General features: G+C 38.7%; 1 pseudogene across 1 annotated transcript; it reads right to left on the reverse strand.

Moving 5' to 3' along the window:
* Positions 1 to 330: 330 nt before the first annotated feature.
* Positions 331 to 5,084, reverse strand: LOC309808861 (ferritin heavy chain-like; annotated as a pseudogene). The gene is made up of 2 exons: positions 5,008 to 5,084; positions 331 to 1,317 (listed from the first exon to the last, which is right to left on the reverse strand). The product of its transcript is annotated as a ferritin heavy chain-like (transcript).
* Positions 5,085 to 7,988: the final 2,904 nt, after the last annotated feature.

Genomic DNA, 7,988 nt, shown 5'->3' on the forward strand with positions numbered 1-7,988 from the left:
TCACTGTTGCCCAGAGTGAACTTGTCAAAGAGATACTCCACCATTCAGACTTCCAAACCCCTCCACCCCCCATCTTGCTACTCATACTTAACCATTAGTATTTGCATAATTAATGCACATAAACATTTCAGGTGAAACTGCAGACACCCTTTATTTTAATCCCTGCCCAATCCCATTCCCTTCACTTGTTCCCCGGAGGCAACTGCAATCATGATTTTCAGGCTATGGTTCTATACTTTCACTATGCACATGCACCCACGTTCACCAGGTACCCCTACCTCACCCCACCCCACCCCAGTCTACCCCCATATACCTACATTATTTATAAGGGGAAGACTGATTTTGTGTTTTCCAGGGCCCCATGGAACACCTTCTCCCTCCCACTGTGGAGATCCTGAGCTGCATCTGGTTGGGGTATGGCTGTGTTCAGAAACTCCTGGATACCTGTTTTAAAACTTAAAAAATGAGAGATTTGCCCACATGAATCAACCAGAGACCTTTATTTATTTATGAACCAATAACTTTATTGGAAGAAACGGAAAAACTGGAAGAAAAAAACTTAAGTGATAAAATAAAGTCCAGGAAAAGAGAGTCCTGCCCTTGTTGCCAAAAAAAAAACAAAACCAAAACTTAAGTGAACTTCTTCTGCAAGGGCACTCTTGCCGTCTGCATGGCAGGCATGGTGACCAGGGCTCTGGTCACCCCGTGGCTCTGGGGAAGTCCAGTCCAGGCTCATTTCTTCTTGTCGCTGTCGCCCAGGGTGAGCTTGTCAAAGAGTTACCCTGCCAGCTCGATGTCTGGGGCCCCCATCATGCTCAGGGTGGTGACATGACCCTCCAGCTGTCTGATGAGCGCCACCTACTGGCTGAGGTAGTGAGTTGCCAGGAAGTGGAGCAGGTGGGGGTCGCACTTGTCGGTGGCCAGCTGGTGCAGTGGAGCAGGCTCCGGGTCGCTAGCTTCTCCAGGAACAAGGCGCACTTCATGGCCTTGAGGCCGCTCTTGCACTCGTCACTGACTGGCTTCCTGATGTCTTGGAAGTTGAGGCGGCCCCCCGCGCTGGTTCTGCAGGCGCTTCAGGCCCTGGGCCCACAGTGGCGGAGGAAGAACCGGCTGAAGTGCTTCAAGGCCACGTCGTCGCGATGGAGGTAAAAGGCCACGGCCAGGCACACGAAAGAGGCGTGGAGCTGCAGGGTGAAATGGCTGTTGACGGCGGCCTCGCAGTCGGCGTGGTAGCTCTGGCGCACCTGCGAGGGCGGCGCGGGCAGCGTGGTGGGTGTGAAGGCCAAGGTGAAGGCGAAGCCGCGGGGCCTGCGGTACCTGTCTCGGAGTCCCTTTCACGTGATTTAGCACTTTCCTTCGTCTTGGGTAAGTGCAGACTTCTCTTTTGTTTGTCAGAAAACAAAAGGCTTAGGTGTATTCTTAGAGAAAGAGCTTAACTGTGTGGATGTATTTATCCCCTCCAGCCTCATTTGTCCTTTCACTGCCACTCAGCAAGCATTTTTTTTAACCCCTCAATGATGTTGTATGGAATGAGCCACAGTGGTAGGAAATACCATTGATCTCAAATTATCTTTCATTCATTCATTCAGTAAATATTTATTGATTACTTAGTATGGCCCAGGCACTGGTATGGGATTTGGGCATATATTAGTAACAAAGAAAGACAAAGTCTGTTCCCATGAGGTTTGTATTCTAGTGGAGAAGCAGACCAAAACAAAACAAAACAAAAAACTACTGTTTTTCTCCCTTTCTTGTCTCCAGTAAATACGTATAAGATATTACACATGTATAAGTCAATATTTTCTTAGAAGTTAAGGATGTTATAGTGGAAGACATAAGACCAATCTAGGTATTTATAATTAATTAATTCAACAGCCATTTCTAGACAGTATTCCAAATATGTGTCAGTGTTTGACTCTGGAGATACACAGAAGAATCAGACATGGTCTCTGTTCTCAAGGTACAAGAAAGAGTGATGGACTGTTTTAAGTGCTCTCAATGGTTTTAAAGTTTTTGGATAAAATAGCTGTTTTCACTTACAGTTTTATTACCATGACTTTGACTAATGTACTTTTTTGGGGGGTCCCTTTATTTCTCTTTGAAAGCTCATGCTGTGCTATAATCATTGTTTATGAAGGAAGCAAAGGATCAAATATCAACTGTCACTTTGTACACTTATCTGAGCAATTTTAGAGGCATTTAATTGTTGAGTCTGTAAAGAAATAGAATAATAACAATGTCTATTTGATAAGTTGATGTTAATGATAGGATCATACATTAGAGATGGAAAAGAACTACATGATCAGTTTCTCAGTGAGATAAAATTGTATTCTATGTTTGCTTAACACCAGTGTTTAGTCTTAATATAATTGCAATCTTTCAAAAATTTCCTTGGAAGAGTCCATTGTAGACTTCACTGGAAGAATCTATTTAAATAGAAGAAATCTTGATTTTGTAGAACATTTTCTCCTTATGTCCCAAGATCATTTAATAATTAATTTATCTGGACAACTTTACTCTTCAAATATTAAAATAATACTATTGAATGGTTGTATGTCTACTAAGGGGTGATAATGGTGTTTCTCAGATTTTTTATCCCTCATCATTACTCCCTAGGTTAGAAGATAATGTTAAAATACATGTTATAACTAAGAGAAACCTAAGGTTTAAAATCTAACTTTTTAAAGGGAAATCAATAAACTAGCATGAACTGGAACCTCAAATTTCCATGAAGGAAATATACATATATCTAAACAAAAACATTGCATCCAGTTTTTCTTTAATGAGGAATGTAAAGCTAAATACAAACACAGAATGAAAAAACTTCAGAGCAGATGATGTTTTTAGAAAAATTTTAAATTTTATTTTTTAAATGTATTTATTTTATTTTTAAATTTTTGGCTGCATTGGGTCTTTGTTGGATGTGGGCTTTCTCTAGTTGCAACGAGTGGGGGCTCCTCTTTGTTGCAGTGCATGGGCGTCTCATTGCGATGGCCTCTCTTGTTACGGAGCACGGGCTCTAGGTGCTTGGGCTTCAGTAGTTGTGGCATGCCGGCTCAGTAGTTGTGGCACATGGGCTTAGTTGCTCCGTGTCATGTGGGATCTTCCCGGACCAGGGCTCAAACGGATGTTCCCTGCATTGGCAGGTGGTTTCTTAAGCACTGTGCCACCAGGGAAGCCCCCGAAATTAAAAAAATTTGATAATCAAATTTTATAGTTTATAACTTGGTCTGTGCTAAGATAATGTCTTTTAAAATATCAATATAGGACTATAAGATGAAGGTTTCTTTGAAATGTTTGTGGTCAGTGTTGGTATTATGTTAGGATTCTCCAGAAAAACAGAACCAATAGAAGATATATTTGTATATTATATAAAATAAGGAATTAGCTCACGTGATTATGGAGGCTGACAAGTCTCAAAATCTGCAGTTGCCGTACTTGAGACCAGGAGAGTCCATGGTGTAGGTCCAGTCCAAAGGCCAGGAGGCTCAAGACCCAGGAAATTCAAGTTGAAGGCAGGAAAAAACAATGTCCCTGCTCCAAGGCAGTCAGGCAAGAGGAGTTCCTGCTTACTCAGAGGAAGGTCAGCATTTTTATTTTATTCAGGCCTTCAAATGATTGTATGAGGCTCATCGACTTTAAGGAAAGCAATCTGCTTTACTTAGTCTACTATTTCAAATGTTAACCTCATGGAAAAACACCCTTTCAGGCACAAACGATAACATTTGACTAAATATCTGGGTACCCCCTTTGAAGTTGACATATAAAAATTAGCTATCACAGTATTACTCATGATAAATGCAGAGTCAACAAATAAAAATTCTCATGCTATAATCTGCAAAAACTGTTTTGACTTTCAGTTCCCTTCATTAATTTACAAATGTTACAGAACTAATAGTTACACAACTGATATTAGACAATAAGTTCTGACTCCGTGTCAATGATTAGCTCTCATTCATTCATTCAGCATATTTCTACTGAGCACCTATTATATGACAGGTATTTTATAGGTACTAACATAAAAACTTGTTCTGTAAGCTCCTCATATTTGTATTTCTTTTGTAGCTAAGTGCTAGTAAATGTTACATATAATTCCTTCTTTGAAAATTAATAGATGAAGTAGGATCAATGGTATAATCTTAAGGAAGTAGACCATAAGTAGCAGCAGTCGGTGGCTTATCTCACTCTCTGTGTTTTGTGTGTGTGTGTGTGTGTGTGTGTGTGTGTGTATACATATGTATAAATCAATCATTTAATGAGAGGTAGTGAAAAGTGATACATCGATATTCTATATCTCTGGGCTGTTCACTCTGCATTACCTCATTATTACAGATACTGGATTAGATTATTATTACCCATATTTCACAGATAAAGAAATTGTGAATTAAAGTATGTAACATGATCAAACACAGAGCTTATAAATAGCAGAGAGTGACACTCTGAATTGGATTCCTCTCTAGGTAGTTTGGGAAGTTTGGCTGGACCATGAGCTCCATTAGAACAAAGACTGTTCAACTTGTGATGCTAAATTTCACATAGTAGGGGCTCAAAAATATAAATTAAAATATTGAGTGGCCTATGAAAAGCTTTAGTCTCATTATTTCTCCAAATTAAAAAAATGAGTGGGAGTAGATGTTGAATATATATTTAAACTCTATTTCCTTTAGAAGGAAAAAAAATCAAAGACACCCAATGGTGATAAATTACTATTATAATTTTAGTTTAATATGCATAAACATAAAACCAGGCATAGAAATTGGTATGCTTTTATAACTGTAAACCAGACAATTTGTAAATATATGCAAATACAACTATAAAACTATTAAAAGTAAGAAGTTCCAATTATGCACCCGATTATGCTTTTTGTCTTAAACACAGTCCCTTGTCACTGAGAACACACTAGTTGACGAGATGCAGGTTCCCTTTCGAGTGTGCCGTGTCTGTGTCCCGACATCCGTGAAAGATCTCAGTGCTCTACCGCCCTTCTGTACTGAAGACATGACGTACTTTAGCTCATATGATGATTCATAATGTACTTTTGCTTTCAGGTAGTGGAAGTCATCATTCAAATAGTGTCTGTCCATGTTCTTTTTTATTAGTTTGTGAAAAGTAATTCTGATGCAGTTTGTTGATTTCATGAAATACCATTAAAAGCCTCAGTAACTTCAATAACTGAAGAGGCTGTTCAAACTGGGAATTGAGGGGGAAGAGAACTACTGACAGAATTTTAAGGGATAACACTCTTCCCTTTGAGTTTCATTCTATTAAACTATTTTTCACCTCCCAGTCATCACTTTAAAAGGAAATTTTAGTGTTTGCAGCTGGTAAAATGTGACTATAAGGGTGGACATGCGACAGTTGTCCTTTTTACACTAGAACATGCCAGCCTAGCAGCAGTCACACTCAGTGTGATTCAAAACACACACGCAGGCATGGACAGTGAGTTTGTGCTGCTGCATTGAGCTATAGACAGATCCAGATAATTCTGAAAATGCTTCCAGTCATTTTTCATTTGGATGTAAACACAAGAACAGATCCATGGAATTCACCAATACAGGTAGAGAACACTGAGTTAGAATGGCATGGACACACCATATATCTAGTCAATAACTATCTAGGACCTAATATATTCCAGCTTTGTGCTAAATGCTGAATGATTGCAACAGGCGTTGACTTTAATCTCATGGGCCCTAGAGTCGGTTTCAGTTCACTATGTTCACTGACAGAATGTATATGTGATGAATGTAAAATTAGATGCTAATGAGTTGATAATAGAATATGTATATATATATTGAAATATTCATATATATTCAATAATATTTTGTTTGAAATCTTTACTACTATTGTCACAGATACAGAAATTGCTATAGACGTTCTCATACCTTTTCCTACATAGCAATTAGGTTTAGGGAAAATAATTTTGGTGGAATGGTGTTAGTCAACCTACAAATCCAGAATGTCTTGGTTGAAGGTGTAGATACTTTGTTTCACTAAAATCAAGTGTAAGTTTTTCCAAACAAGTTAGGAAAAAAATGCAAAATCCTTATAAAATGTTCCTTATGATTCCATACCTTACTATACTATTAACCCAATGTGTTAATAAGCTTGTATTTAATGTAATCATTATTCTTCATAATTTGACATAAGTAATGTGCTCTCACATTTTAATTTTCTAATTTTTTTTTTTTTTTTGCAGGACGCGGGCCTCTCACTGTTGTGGCCTCTCCCGCTGCGGAGCAGAGGCTCCGGATGCACAGGCCCAGCAGCCATGGCTCACGGGCCCAACCGCTCTGCGGCATGCGGGATCCTCCCGGACTGGGGCACGAACCCGTGTCCCCCGCAACGGCAGGCGGACTCTCAACCACTGCGCCACAAGGGAAGCCCTAATTTTCTAAACTTTTAAACCATATTCTCAATGACTTATTTGCTGATTTCCTTTTTTATAAAAATATGATACCTCAACCAACCACTGTTAAACTCAGCAAAAAGCAGTTTCCAAAGTAAATGTTTTGTAAAGTGTTTCCTGTGTATTACTCACATTTATTACTTTTCCTCTGACCTTTTTATATTTCAGTTCATACATGAAAAATAAACAATGTCCTTTTGACTTATTTTCTTGAAGTCTTTTGCCATTTTCCAAATATATCTGAGTAGTTAAGGTCAGTTAAACCTATTTAAAGTTTCAAATTTCTAGGAAATATCTGATATTTAGTAACTTTCTGCCCAAATGATTTTAAATCTCATTTATTATAAAGTGAATTAAAAGATTGGCATACGTTCTTTAAATAGAAGGATTATCAACCTGCTTTTGCTAATGTAGATGGTGCTCTTCAGTTCTGATTTCATACATGACAAACAACCCAGGATTAAAGGCTCATTAATAATCTGCCAAATACTGTCAGCTGTATGACTCAATGCTCCATTAGTAATGTAATCCCTTGATTTTCTTCTGCCAGAAAAGTGATTCTTTGAAACCACTGGCAGTAATATGAATTTATACATTATGTGTGTGTGTGTGTGTGTGTGTGTGTGTGTGTGTATCTCTTGGAAGACTGAACGCCAAGACAAAACCTTGCATTCCTTTACAGGACGTGCAATGCAGATCTATTGTGGAGTAACTGCTGGATCTGGGAAGGAAGGTGAGGCTAAAGGCAGCCCATTAGAAAGGGAAGAGGCTGTTGGAACTGGGAGTTGAGGGGAAGAGAACTACTGACAATTTTAAGGGATAACACTCTTCTTGCCTTTGAGTGTCTGTGTGGTAGAGTCCATGGCCTAGAGTAGAAGGGGGAAGCTGTACTAGAGCAGCTTCTGGTGGCGGGAATATTATTGTCTTATACATGCAGCTATTGAAACATTGCTTAACATTCCTCAGGTCTTAACTGTCAAGGACAAAAAACAGTAATGATAACTGGAAATGTCAGTTCCACATCCACAATAATCTATTTACAATTGCTTCCCTCTTTCACGAGTTCTCTATCAATTATCCACGCTTTTATCCCCCCCCCCAAATCATCACTTTTTCCTTAATCACATGTATTCCTCAGTTATGCTGTAGAGAACTGCAATTTTCCCTTCGTGGCCCTTCCCCCTTAATCCTTTTTTTTTATTTTCCACATTAACAATCCCTAATTTTTAGAAAAAAAGACAATAGTATATAAATGAATCAAGGTGCAGAATTCCTCAGATTATAAAAATCAATTCCTGGAGCGTTATTGATTGGTAACTATATTGATCACATCAATGTAAGTATTTTAATCAGTCTGTCTACAGAGATTGCAGCTACAAGATAAAAAAACATAATCAGTTTATTCAGTTGTTACAAATGTAGGAGGGGGAAATGGAAATAGGATTAACAAGATTTTATGCAGAACCAAGAGTCCACTTCCTTTTCTTTCCAGAGACACTATTCTATAAACCATGGTATTGCTTCTCCTAGCCAGACTATGAAGCATGTTTGGTTAGATTACATTTTGAATTATACCAGTTCC

This window comes from Mesoplodon mirus, assembly GCF_964341445.2.
Source record: "Mesoplodon mirus genome assembly, chromosome: 7".
Taxonomy (NCBI): domain Eukaryota; kingdom Metazoa; phylum Chordata; class Mammalia; order Artiodactyla; family Ziphiidae; genus Mesoplodon; species Mesoplodon mirus.